The sequence below is a fragment of the Gossypium hirsutum genome, chromosome D05 (assembly GCF_007990345.1).
Source record: "Gossypium hirsutum isolate 1008001.06 chromosome D05, Gossypium_hirsutum_v2.1, whole genome shotgun sequence".
Lineage (NCBI taxonomy): Eukaryota > Viridiplantae > Streptophyta > Magnoliopsida > Malvales > Malvaceae > Gossypium > Gossypium hirsutum.
The window spans coordinates 4,792,787-4,807,792 of NC_053441.1; the positions used below are offsets into that span (position 1 = coordinate 4,792,787).

Sequence of the window (15,006 nt, forward strand, 5' to 3'; positions counted from 1 at the left end):
TAGAACCCTGCAAAATATATAACTTGACAGTCTTTCTCTATCCATTTATCACAACGAGGGAACCTTTGGAAATCTTCAAAACCCCACTTTCAGTTGTGTATCTGTACCTTTTTGAATCAAGAGTACTCAATGAAATTAAATTTTTCTTTAATTTTGGAACATGTCTCACATCACTAAGTGTCCTGAACACTCCGTCAAACATCTTAACTTTAATCGTTCCAACACCTGTAATTTTACATGAAGCATTATTTTTCATTAAAATAACACCTTCAGACACTGTTTCGTAGGTTGTAAACTAATCCTGATTGGGACTCATGTGGAAGGTGCAACTCAAATCAAGAATTTACTTCTCGTTCAATTTAGAACTGTTGACAGAAGCGACTAGAAGTTCACCATCGCTGTAGTCTTCTACAACATCAGGTTCACCAAAATTTTCTGGTTGTTTTCCCTTTTAATTTACAGCCTCCTTTTTGATCTTGTTCTGTAGCTTATAGCACTCAGATTTAATGCGCCCTTTCTTCTTACAGAAGTTACAAATTTTACCTTTGTCTGAAGACTTCGATCTACCCTTAAATTTAACGCGAGGATTCCGTTCTTGTGTCCTTCTACGACCATAATTAGCATTCCGTTCTTGTCTCCCACAAACAATGAGACTCTCTCCCTTAAAGTCAAGTTTAACCACAAGATATTTCATCTTATCATACTAGGTCAAAGAATCATAAACCTTATTAATTGTGAGAGACTCGAAGCTATATAAAATCGTGTCTCTTAAGGTTGAATAAGACGAGGGCAACGAACAAAGTAGAATCAACCATAGATCTTTCTTATCTTACTGAACCTCTATGGCCTCCAAGTTTGAGAGAATTTCTTTAAACACTGTTAAGTGTTCGTTCACAGACGCACCTTTCTCCAAACGATGAGGATAAAGACGCTACTTCATATGCAACTTACTGGTTAGAGTTTTCGATATATATATTTGTTCCAGCCTCTTTTATAATGTAGCGGGGGTCTTTTCCTTCATCACATCCTGTAAAATTTCATTAGACAAATGCAGATGTAATTGTGTTAACGCCTTTCGATCCTTACGATTCTTCTCTTTATCTGTTAATGTCGAAGGCATCTTATTTATCCCTAGCAGGACATCCTGTAAATCCATCTGCACAAGAACTGTTTGCATCTTAATCTGTAACAACGCAAATATGGTATTACGATCCAATAGTGGAATTTCATGCTTCAAAGACGTCATTACCGTGATCGAGATGAATAACCTAGAAGCTCTAATACCAGTTTATAAAAATAGAACATTGATAATGACAATATATCAAAAAAAAGAGAAATTAAGAACACATAGGTTTTTACGTGAAAACCCTTTCGGGAAAATAATCACTGGTAGAGGAGAAGAAAATTCACTATGTCAAATTCGAATGATTACAAGAGGATTTTCGATTACATCTATTTATAGGTCGAAAAAACCTAATTTTAATCAAAGTTAAATATATTATGCTAATAAATGCTAAATATATTATACTCATAAATACTAAATCTTCTAAAAAGAAGATATATTTTGTTTAACTTGACTTGCAAGCAATCTCTTAGAATTTGGGTCACACAACTCTAACACTTACAATATCAGAAAACATTTTTCCAAAAAAATCTACCTATGTTGAAACATAGAAACTCTCTTCACCTAGCTTTCAACTTTGAAGTGTTAACCAATTTAACTCTTCTAAGAATCAACATAAGTTGAATCTTTATACAAACCATAGTTATTGTTCAACAATTTTACAAGCTTTTAATCCATATAATTTCCATAAGAGACGCATTAATTTTTTTATGGAATACTCACCCCACATCTTCTTGTTCAGATTTATTAATTATCCTAAAAACAACAAAATGAATATGAGAACTTAAATCTAGGTATTGTTATTGCATGCAGAATTGCAGAGTTTGTATTTTGTCCGCTTATTAACATATAGGGCACTTCCATTCCATTCTATTGAGCTAAAAGAAGTTTTAGACATTGTCTTATGCATATGATTTAAGGCCATGTACTTGTTGTAGACATATGTTTTATAATGCTTTAAGCAATCAAATCTGATCATCAGTACAAATTAATAAATGCTATCTCATACAAATCGGTCACAAAACTGAAATCCTGGTCTATTAGACCATCTATAGATTAAACTTGCGTTTTAGATGTAAGCCAGTGGAGTTCGAAATGGTGCACCAATTGTTCTTCAAGTTCGGCTAGGATTGCAAGTGGATATCGAGGAAACTGACAAATGCCGAAGCCCAATCCATGAACAATGAGCAAAAGGCCTCTAAGAATCCTCTATGACAGCCATCATGGTAGACAATAAGAGCCATGATATTGATCAACTTGCAGCTGACACTGTACTGCATGGGCTCTAATCCCACATGAGTTCGTTTTGTACTGCTCTGCTATCGAACTTGAAGAAAAATCAAAACATTCAGCGTGATATCGATACATCATGCCTGATGATTGGTTCTCAAGTCATCTTTTGGGGAGTAGTCCCCCACAACAAACAATTAAGCATTTTCCCACTACGGAGGGATGCCTCTCAAAAACTCCCTCTTGCTTCAGTTTTAAAGTTTAAGGTACAAGTAACCTTGTCGTTCTCTAGTAATTTACCTTTTGTCTCCTCCATTAGTTACTGGCAATGGATGCCAAGCTCCATGTCTGTCATGTAATGTTGAGATCGTTTAAGGTTGATTAATCACAACCAATTCTCCATCCATCCTATTGCTCCCAACTTCCCCTTCTCTCTGATGAACATATTAAAAACAAATAATTCATATTCACCATTCAATTCAGTGCAGGACAAAATAAGATGCTAAAGGAAAACATATCTTATACGCTACGATCTAAATATTTAGATTGTAATACCCCGAAAATTACAACAGTAAGAAAGTAAGATAATATCATTGATATAGTAAAATAAGGAAATAAAGTGATAAAAAGGGTAACATTGAGTTATGTCAACATTAGGAAGTATATTATGACATATTAATGCAAGAAAGGATTAAATTGCAAAAGTGAGAAAAGTTTTGTTGCCCAAGAGTAAATACTCAAAATTTGAGGGGTTAAAGTGTAAATATAAAAAAGTTGAAGGACCAATAGTGTAAATATTTTAAGGGTGGAATAATCTAGAAACTAAGGAAAATGGATGAATTAGAACCAAATTGAAAAGGTGGAGAATTTTGAGGGACTAATTTATAATTTTACCAAATTAAGTGATGACTCAAGGATGGAATTTAAAAAGATTATAAAGGGCAAAATGGTTAAATAGAGAGAGAATTTTAGAAGGTAATGATGATGTTTGTGATATTTTTAATTAATTAATTAGATAAATATTATTTAATTAATATTTAATTAATATTTTTAGTATTATTTTATTATTAAATGATTAATATAAAAGGGAGGAAAGATGATGAAAAAATTATCATCTTTCCATACAACCAACGTTAGATGAGAAGAGAAGAAAGAAAGTTTTGCTTTCTTTACAATTTGGTCCTTTCACCAAAAATTTACTATTTTCACCTAAAAATCAAAAGAATTTCCATAGCTTCCAAGAGAGAAAAATAATAACGAGACAATGGGGAGCTAGAATGTCAAGTTAGATTTAAGAAATAGAAGCTGGAGGAGAGAGAAAATCAAGTTAAAGATTGAAATCAATAGCACAAGGTAAGAACATCAAGATTTCAATATATTTTTAAGTTTGTTATTGTTAAAAAAGCATGGAAATCATGTTATAGTAGAGTTTTCTTAAATAAAGTCCTATGTTCTTGATATATTAGTGAAGTCAAATAAGTGAAAATGAGGGGAAATATTATAGAGAAAGGCAATTAGGGAGTTACAAACTTAGTAATCAACATCTTGCACTAAAACTGTTTTGGACAACAGCAGTAGGTTAAATTTGAAAAATCACCATAAATTGTGGAAATTGAATTAGAGAATGAACAAAATATGGAATTAAATCTTATTAAGTCTATTTTCTCATAGAAGAAGCGGTGTAAGTAATGTAATTTTAAATCATGAGATATAATAAATTTTGTGAGACAAGGTTAGAAAGAATTTGGGTTCCCCTGTTCTGACTTTGGAAAATCATAAAAATTTGAATAAAAATAATTATAGGCTTAAATTTATACATTTAAAATACTGAATGAGTTTATTTTCAATAGAAACAAACGGAAACATCATCCAAATTCTATACAAAAAGATAATTAATTTTTAGTGAAGAGGGGTCGGAACTGTCAAACAGTGAAACAGGGGAAACTTTAAAGAATAAATTGTAATTATTGGATAAACTAAAAATTATTTAAATATTATGGTAAGAATATATGTGAGTCTAGTTTCATAGGAATTTAGCGGATATTAATTTGGAGTTCCGTAGCTCAAGATATAAATAATTTAGTGACTATGACTCAAGTGAACAACTTTGAATTAATATATAAATAAATGGTGGGATTATAGATAATGTTACATATAAACATATTATACATTAAGGATGTGGAATGGAGAAGAGGAGGAAAATAAATGATTATTCAATTAGCATGAGTTCTCATTAAAAATGGCCAATTTGCATGTTTTAGGTTCAAGGACTAAATTGAATAAAAGTAATATTTTCAGGGTAAATTGGTAAAAATGTCAAAAAGTGACCAAATTGCATGAAATGAATTGTTTTATTATTTAAATTAATAAATTGAATGAAACATTAATTTATATCAAGATTGGGTGGAAATTTGATGAAAATAGAAAAATACCAAAATGTCCTTGAATTTTGGTATTTCTGCAATTTAGCCTGGTAAGTTCGTGTAACTTGAATTATATTTTTAGATGATTGAAATATATATTGGATTGAGAAATTGATTTAAATTGCAAACATGAGAAATTGTGAATTGAATGAAATGAAAATGAAGCTTTGAATTACATAAGTAAATATCGGGTCTCGTAGGCCCTATTTGTTATGAATATAATATTTCGAGGATATGTTGTAAAGAATTATAAAAGCACGTTAATAATTTAAAAGTTTTAATTCGGATGAAATTTTTTAACTCGGTTTAATACGTATGCAAATGTATGTCTTCTACTAATACCTCGTACCCTATTCCAGCCTCGAATACGGGTAAGGGGTGCTACAATGTGACATTCCCAGATACGGTCATAACGTTTAGACCGGGTTTGGGGTGTTACATAGACAGCAAGATGAATTTACAGGAAGTGTAAGACGTAATTTTCTAGTATCGATGGGCTTAAGTTATGCAACGCTAAAGTTGCCTTTTAATGCAGCTTTGCATCCTAGTCTACTCTACGCATGCAATTACCAATAAACATATTCAGGCCCATAAAAGGAGTCAAAAAGAAAATAATAACATTATTAAATACTATACCCCTTTTTGAATTTGGATGTGTGCTCTATTCTCAGCTGTAATACATTATGAAAGACAAAATATGGTGTTATATGAATATTATAATCCGACAAATTATATGAAAATCCGCCAAGTATAATCCAAAAAATACTACATATTGGACCAAAGTGCAGGAATAAAAACAAAAAACAGGTTTGCACAATTTCATTTCGATTATGTTAATGGCATCTTTTTCTCCTTTTTTTTTACCAACACACATTACCTTTGTTACTTGCAAAGGCTCCCTATTTCCAATTGCAACTTCCAATCACCAGCCCAGCTAGAACCTTTTGACACGGTCAAAGGAATATCACTGACAAAAGCTACTGAGTAGCTATTAGCACAAAACCAAACGCCGACTATGGCCACGTATATAGCATGAGGTCCAGGAAAAACTTATAGAAACTTGACTAGCCATGAAGATTATATAGAAATAATATCGATCCCATCCCTGAGTTCCAAATAATAATTGAAAAAAGAGAGCTGAAAACAGAGTTCATAACAACAAATTTCTGAAATTAGTTTTTAACAAGTTAAAAGGGCTAAGCCATCAGGTTACACCTACAAAGAATCAAAGTTATCTTCTATATAAATTTGTAAACATCAAGTAACGAGGGTTTACCCCCAACGAATATTGGAGGAGCTTGGATTTCTACACTACCCTCAATATCTTCTCTCTGTAGCTGCTCAGCTTCTTCTCCTTTTCAAGGGTTGGCGACTGGAGCATGCTCAAACTATGATTTTGTAAAACCCCCAACCCGTATCCCTCGCCAGAACCGGGTTACGGAGCATTACCGGAGATTTCAGATCAAATAGACAGAAATCTCAAATATTTTATATCATCAAAACAAGTCATCAAGCATCGTTTTAATCCAAATTATAAACTCTCAAAAATAGATCTTACAACTTCATTTACAATCAAATCACAAAATAACTAATATTTAGACACTTTAGGTACATGCCGACACAAAGAAATAAACATCACCATATTTGAGTTCGGGATCGTTGTTGGATGCTGAATCAGCGATCAAACTTAAGTACTTAACCTGCACACGAAAAATAAAACAGTACGCTGAGTAAAAATTTAGTGGTATTTCTATAATCTGAATATTTAAAAATAAAACAATAAAATATGTATAATAAAATGTCAAGCACAATTGAACATTTAAAACCATACGATATTCAATAATCATCACTTGCTATATATAATAGCTTTCCACATTCAATTCATGAGTATATAACTCGTGTATTCCATGTATTTATAACATATTTCATATTATGTTTTCAATTCACTATCATTTTTCACATTCTATTTTCAATTCACTATCTCATATTCTTATTCTTAGCCCAAAGTAGACTTTATAGAACACACCGGATATACGGAACAAATACAGAGGTGCATTATTATGCACTAATGAACAGAGAGCACTGAAGTGCTATACAGTGAGCACAGATGTGCTAAACAGAGAGCACTGACGTGCTAGTAATCAGGGGAGCACTAACGTGCTAATAATCAGAGAGCACCAACGTGCTAAATGCTAATAATCAGAGAGTGCGCTAAAGTTCCTTAATGACATGCCACTAATATCCCAGTAGTTCTAAATTCCATCTACTTGGGCATTAAGGGTGAATTTTATACATATAAAAAATAATTGAATTATCATATTTGCACAATTTCACATTTATAATATATATTCATAATATATATTCCACTTCAATTCAACCAATATAATTTCATCACATATCAATACAATCCACTTCAATTGTAAAAAAAAAACAATAATTCTCACCTCAATCACTTACCATAACATTTAATTAAAAATATAACAATTAATAATTAGATTCGGATTATAGAAATACAAACCAGGAATTTCGAGCTATTCCTCGTCGACTATATTTTTTTCCCTTTTTAGTCGAGAATTCCGGTACAACGCTAGCTACGGAATTAAAACAATTAAAAATCATCAATACAATTCAATTCAATCTCATATTAAATATTTCAATTTTTACTCAATATTTGCCTAAATTTCAATTTAGTCTCTAAACCGAGACTAACTTTTATTCTCAAAACTAATTTCATATTTTCATTCCATTCCCACTTTAAACTAATTTAACTCTCTAATTTCACCATAAATCCCTAGTTTTGAAATTCTCTCAATTTAGTCCCTATTAATTCAAAACTTATGTTTTATTTTACAAATCAACCATTTACTAACTTCTAACTTGAAATTCAATCAATTTAACCCCTATTTCATCAATTAATTCAACATAACTCATGTCTAAAAATCAACTATCTTTCAAAATTTCAACATATATCATGACATATTTTGTTCTAGAACTCCAAAAACTCAAAAATTATAAGAAAATGGATTAAATTAACTTACCAATTGAGCTTGGAACTTCAAAACCCAAAATTCCCTTTTCTTTCTTTCCTTTCTCCTTCTCTGTTGCGTTTTTCAATTCTGTTTCTTTCCTTCTTTTCTATTTGTTTTTTTTATATATATAATAATATAATATTATAACAATATAATTAATATAATACTTATTTATTAAGTAAATAAATATAATATATATTAACTAAAATATCTCAGATATTTCTTTAGGTATGCCGGTTCAACTTTATAAAAAGGCATAATTACCTATTTGGTCCTTTTAACTTTTCTTTAATTTTTAATTAAAATTTTATCTCTATTGCAATTTAATCCTCTTTCATAATTAACCTCAATTTAGACAAATTCACCTAATTAAAACTTAATTAATTATACAACTAACTTCGTAAATATTTATCATCCAATTTACCGAAATGGAGTCTCAGGAATTTTTTTTTCAATTTTATCCTTTTTAATCAATTAACCATTAAAACGTTAAAATTTCTTAACGAAACTTTAATACTACCCTAATGACACTCCGTAAATATTTATAAAAATATTTACGGCTCAGTTTATAATATCGAGGTCTTGATACATTGTTTTCGACCCAATTTACCTAATAATTTCTTTTAAATCACAAAATTCACTAATTCAAAAATATTTCTAAAATCACGGTTAACTTATAATTATTAATTAATAAAATTTTCTAACTTTTTCATCAAATTTAGTGATCTCAAATCATTGTTCTGAGACTACTGAAAATTGGGCTGTTACAGATTTTGTTGCTTGGCTTGAGTTAATCAACAAACAGTTCATTGCCTTGGCCAGTGTCACTAGTTTCCTACAAGATGACCTATTTCTTCACAACCTTCGGCTGCGAGATGGGAAAAGTAGTCAACTCATCTTTTTAGCTACTCCCATGTAAAGTCTCAGCGCCAGATTCATCTTCAACAGGCATCATATTGAGATCAGACAGTAAGGCCTTTCCGATAATGCAAGAATCTAACACGGCTTTGCAATCATCAATGGCATGTGAGGGTAAAAGTTGACATAACATATTCAAGAGACGAGGGTACACTTGGATGGGGTTGACAAGAAGGTACTTCCTCAGGTTAATTCTTTGCAGTGCTCAAGTTCAAATCACGCTGCAATAAATATAAGTTTACATCAAACAATGAGGGCAGCAGAAGAGTATTTCCCAATAAAAAGTAGTTAGTTTTGGCCAATTATATGCCCAACATATTGATCAATGAATTGCCAAATTAGTACGCTAAAGTTATTACAAAGACATTTTGCTCACCTTGATTCTTTTCAAGTTCTCATTCCTGGCTCTCTATTCTTTGCAAGTAGCACGCATTGATGCTATCTCCTATTCAACGAATAAGAAAATGATACACTACACCAAAACAGGCTTTTAGCGGCACTTTTAGCGGCGCTTAGACAAAAAACGCCGGTAAAAATCGAGCATTAGCGGCGCTTTATGGAAATCGCCACTAAAGATCGAGCATTAGCGGTGTTTTTTCAAAAAACACCGGTAAAAAAGGGCATTAATGGTGTTTTCCAGAAAAACATCGCAAAAAACCAAAACCCAAACGACGTCGTTTTCTTACCTTTAGTGGCTTTAGCGGTCTTTTCAAAAAAGTGCCGCTAATGCTAGGGGCTTTAGCGGCGTTTTTGAAGAAGCGCCGCTAATGCTAGGGGCTTTAGCGGCGTTTTTGAAGAAGCGCCGCTAATGCTAAGGCTTTAGCAGCGTTTTTGGAAAAGCGCCGCTAAAAATATTTTATCTTAATTGGTTTATTTATATTAAGTAAATAAAATTCAATTTATTTCTAATTGAATATTCAAAGAATTATGATTGTTTTTTAATTTATATATTAAAAAATTTCTTATATAATTGTAAAAGAAATAGTATTAATTTTAAAATATTGAATTAATTATCACTATAGTTTAGGGTTTTTGGTTTAGGGTACGGTATATGATTTATTTAAGATTTAAGGCCAATTTAGGAGTTACTATTTTAAGGTTTAGGGAGTATGGATTAGGGATTATGGTTTAAGGGTTGAGAATTAATGTTTAGGGGCTAGAGGTTTAGGGGTTTAGGGGTTAGATGTTATGGGTTAAGAGTTAAGAATTTAGGGTTTAGGGATTCAGGGGTCGAGTTAGGATTTTGGGCGTTTAGATTAATTTTTTTAATTTATGTTTTAAATATGTTCTTATATAATTGTAAAAGAGATAATAATAAATTTGTTTAGGGTTTTTGGTTTAAGGTACATGATTTATTTAAGATTTAAGGCCGGTTTAGGAGTTCATATTTTAAGGTTTAGGGAGTATGGATTTATGGATTATGAATTAGTGATTATGATTTAAGGGTTGGGATTTAAGATTTAGGGATTAGAGGGTTATGGGTTTAGGGGTACTTAGACGCGTTAGGGGTTAAAAGTTAGGGATTCAGGGGTCAGGTTAGGGTTTTGGGTTTAGATTAATTATTTTTTAATTTATATTTTAAATATGTTCTTATATAATTGTAAAAGAGATAATAATAAATTTATTTAGGGTTTTTAGTTTAGGGTATATTATTAATTTAAGATTTAAGGCCGGTTTAGGTGTTCATATTTTAAGGTTTATGGAGTGTGGATTTAGGGATTATGGTTTAAGGGTTGGGATTTAATGTTTAGGGGTTAGAGATTTCCCCTTCTCTGCTGCATAACTCCAGGGAGAAATTAATAATGTTTGGTGGACAGGTATGCTTAATCAACTTCATTTTAGTTTAGGGTATATTATTAATTTGACAGGTATAATTTCCCCCTTCTCTGCTGCATAACTCCAGGGAGAAATTAATAATGTTTGGTGGACAGGTATGCTTAATCAACTTCATTTTAACTGTAAGCTTTTCATGTAGCCATTATGTCTCATCCTTCTTGTTGAGTCATCATGTCATGTGGGGGATCAAGTATTTAAATGTTTCACTGGATATATGTGCATTTAAGCATGTTGTGCACATCATTTTTCACCTCAGGTTCTGTTAGGTCATATCCTTTAGATGTTTATGCTAAAGAACTGTGACCTTTTTATCAATTATTTTGTGCTGGAATTAGTGGTGCACCTCAAGATAACAACATTATGCTTTGGAATGCGGTTATATTTGGGTATATTATGAAATAAGACTAGAGAATCTTTATGTACTTGCTTTTTAGATTAAAGTTCTATTAAATGTTTTATATTTAAATTATTCCTATTTAAATTGTTTTATATATCCATTTGTGGAGTTGCCTGAGAAAGTATGGATTGTCTCATTTTTTATTTTTAAAGAATTTTAAAATCAGAAGTACATATTCTTCATCTTGGACAGTAACCTAGCTTGGTTATCCAATACGAATACTGTAGGTAAGGTTGGCAGTTGATGCTATTTTAATGGGATTAATGGGAGATATCCTGATAGGTACTATATGCTTTCAACCCTTGATATGGTATATCAAGTCCTAAATCAAATAAACATTTAGATTTGTCTACCCCTAGAAGTAATGTATACTTCCAGCCCTTGCGTGATATTGTACCTAACACTCACATTTGGAAATGTTAAACATACTTGTGTCAGAGGCATACTTGTACCTAACACTCACATTTGAGTCTGACTAAGTAGCTAAAAGTATTTTGCACTGGTCCAGTGTTCACTATTTTATCCTAGGTTTTGAAATTCATGGGTTATTACTGGTACCATGTACTTCACTCACTGAATCTTTTGGCTGAAATTCATGCCTCTTAACTGTCCCTTGTTTCTTATTGATCTACTTTTACCCTTTTTTTTTCTAAGATACGCTGATTTTGCATTGTTTTCACGTGCTTATTTCTGCTCTTGTTCTCAGTGATGTAAGATTGAATTAGTTTAAAAGTGTTTTCTGCTAATGGGTATTGTTTAGCACTCTTCAGTCTAAACTATTGTAATTTATATTTATTGTGGATATATTGCCATGTCTATGTTTTTGAATTTGATGAATTACTGATATGCACGACGTGTTTGCTTTACTAGACTTTAAATGGTGGAATTTCTTTGTTTTTGGATACACAGTTTTGAGATTTCTTTTGAATTCAAAATTGCCCAAGCTGCATTTAAGTGATTGCATATGTGAAAGTGTGCGTTTTTCTTGTCTATATGTCACATGTCAGGCTTTAAGTTTATGAAACCTGAGGATTAGTATATAATAGATATATCATTATTTTTTGTTTAGATAATTAAGCACCAGCTATGTTTAGCAATTAACTTCTGTCAGGCTAGTTAAATTTTTAATAATCAACTTTCAATCCCAGCTGAGAACTTCGTTTTTAATAACCATGTTTTTGTTACCTAAGTTTTTCACCATTCATCCCTCTTTATCATATATTCATGCTAGGTTGGAAACTAAAGGAGGTTAACCTTTTATTTCTTTGTAGAAGGATAATACTTGCTATATAATGGTTAAGACTGAAAGTAATATCATTCCTATGTTTTTAGAAAATATTTTAATTTTTTATGAAAGTAAGATATTAAAAGTATGCCCACGATGGAATTAGCTCTTATAAATCACTTCTAGACTGTTGTGTGATCACATGTCTTGATGATTGATGTTAATATATATATATGGTTTTGCTCTATGAAAATCCTTTTGTTTTCACATATTGCCATGCTAAACTAGCAGCACTCTTATCTTTTTTGCAGTCACTACTCAGAGGTAGGTTCTTGCTTGAAAGACCTGTTGAAGAGGAGAGACCATCTTCAGTGGCAGTGAGTGAATTAAATTAATTAAGTCACTACTCAGAAGTAAAATATCAATTAGCCTGTTACTTTATCAGATTGTGTTATATTTCCTCAACAATGTCTAATTTGAGTTTATAGAAGCAATAAGCCCATGTAGTAAACAGTGGATGTAGTAAACCTATTTTAGTCTAATTTCAAAGGGTTTTTAGTTTATAAATTTTCAAGTTTATAACTGTACATATTGAACTTGTGCATTTTTTTTTTGCAATCAATTATTTGCACTATTTGAACTTGTAATTTTGCTATTTAAATATTAACATAATTTTTCAATATTTTGACTAAAAAATATTAATTTATTATATGATTAAATAATATCTTTTTGACTAAAAGTATATATTTAATACTAATTAATTTTTTATATTAATAATGTTTAATTTTAATATTTAATTTTTTTAAATGTTTTTAAAAGTTAGTGGCATTTTTATGTAAAATGCCGCTAAAGAACGGTACTTTTAGCGGCGTTTATGATAAAAAGCGTCACTAAAGGTCATGTTCTTTAGCGGCAATTGTTAGAAAACCGTCGCTAAAGGCTATGTTCTTTAGCGGCATTTGTTAAAAAAGCGCAAGAACATGGTCTTTAGCGGCGTTTATTTCTAAAAGCGCCGCAAATATTAGCGGCGTGGTCAATAGTGGCATTTTTTGTGGCGCTTGTTGAAGCGCCGCAAATACTTACAATTGCGCTAAAAAGCGCCGCTGAAGGCCTAAAAAAACGCCGTTAAAACCCTATTTTGGTATAGTGATAGTAAGATCATCTAGCTGTAAGTTGCAATCAACAGCACATGATGAATTATGTAAAATACCATGACTCACCTTTTTCAAATAACTCATTTCCTTCACAAGCAGACTCTCCTCTTCCTTAAGTTCAGCAAAAGTCTGAAAAATGACGGATTCTTCCGGTTAATAATAATACCCATGAATGAATCATCTTCGGATTTTCTTTCATAAAACATTTCCCACCAAAAACATGAATCAAAAAGATCAATCACTTTACGTTCTTTCTTCTCTATCTCTTCGTGGTTGTGCTAGTGGTTCCATTAGCAGCAACGCCCTGCAAAATACATCAACTGATCAATATAATTTTAAACTGCAAAATACATCAACTGATCAAGAACCAACAAATTGAAAAAAAAAATGCTATAGGATAATTTGGAATACTAGATGGATGAAAATAGTAAATTTCAAAAGTGGATAAACAATTGAACAAAAGCTTGGAGATTTGGTGGCAGCCCACCTAAAACCCAGGCACAAATAAAATCTAATTTTGATAATAAGCTTTCAAGGGTGTTCCAATGGCGGGTTTGGAGATATTTGTGTATGACAGCGGCGTAGAAATTGGGAAGCCAAAGCCAGTCCACTAACCCAGCCGCTCCTACTCACGGAAGTGGGCAATAGTAACACGGCACGCCACATTACCAAAGATGTTAACACATGATTGAATTTAAACCTTATATCCATCCATTGTATTTCAACTGTTCAGGTCACGTGACTTTTTTATCATATGATCTGTCCTGACGGCAACCAGTTATTGGGTCACTACCTGTATAAGCACTTGCATTCCCATTTTGTCTCCCAGTTGTATTTCCAACTAATTATCACTGTTCATTCTACCTTCGCCACTATTCAAAGATTAGATTTCATAGCTTCTCAATCTTATCTCAAAGAATCTATAATTAAGATGCTTTAATAATCGCGGCCACAATTAAGGTTTAGGGGGTAGGGAGTCGATGGGCCTTGGGAAGTTAGATTAGCATTTCCTCCATCATTTACCCCCTAATGATCCAATAAACCAACCAACCCACTCTTTTTTCTTTTCCTTCGCTTTTGGTTCTTTGGGTACTTCCATATACTTAGTTTATCATTGTCATATACTTAGTTTATTATTGTGGCTGATAAAGTAACAAGAGAGTCACCACATATACCACATGTTGACATATGAGATCGGTTTTTAAAAGTAAAAATAAATAAATTTTTTAACAGAAAGATCATTGTGCTCTTGGATTTAATATACATAGACTAATTTGACCATTTTTTGAATAGAAAAACAAAATGCAATTTATGCAATTTTTCATAAATTGTAATTGCAGAAATGAGAAAGTAATAATATTGGGTTTTGCAGATATATATCTTTGGGCCTGGTTTCGGCCTTTGGAAAAGTTCATAACTTTCATTTTCTGCTGAGACCGTGGGCTTATGAAGGTTCAAGGAATAAAAAATTTAAACCCGTTTTTAAGCTATATTTTGTCTGTATTTAATCAATTTCAGTGTCAAATTCAGTGCTGATTAAGTTGTATACGTAAAAAAAGATTTTTTAAGTATAAATATAATAAAATATAATTATAAATACATATTTAAATAATTATGAAATATGATAAATCAATACAAAGAACAAAGAAACACTAAAAAAACATATATAAT

At 31.6% G+C, this 15,006-nt stretch overlaps 1 long non-coding RNA gene across 3 annotated transcripts; it reads right to left on the minus strand.

The window, feature by feature from the left end:
- Positions 1-8,501: 8,501 nt before the first annotated feature.
- On the minus strand, positions 8,502-14,043 carry LOC107906855 (uncharacterized). 3 transcript variants are annotated; one of them, XR_001686811.2, is made up of 6 exons: positions 13,823-14,020; positions 13,583-13,639; positions 13,402-13,464; positions 13,265-13,314; positions 9,100-9,168; positions 8,502-8,944 (listed from the first exon to the last, which is right to left on the minus strand). It is a non-coding gene; the product is annotated as an uncharacterized lncRNA (long non-coding RNA). The 3 variants fall into 3 exon arrangements; XR_005913690.1 differs by lacking the exon at positions 13,265-13,314 and having other exon boundaries at positions 9,100-12,526; positions 13,823-14,043; XR_001686812.2 differs by lacking the exon at positions 13,265-13,314.
- Positions 14,044-15,006: the final 963 nt, after the last annotated feature.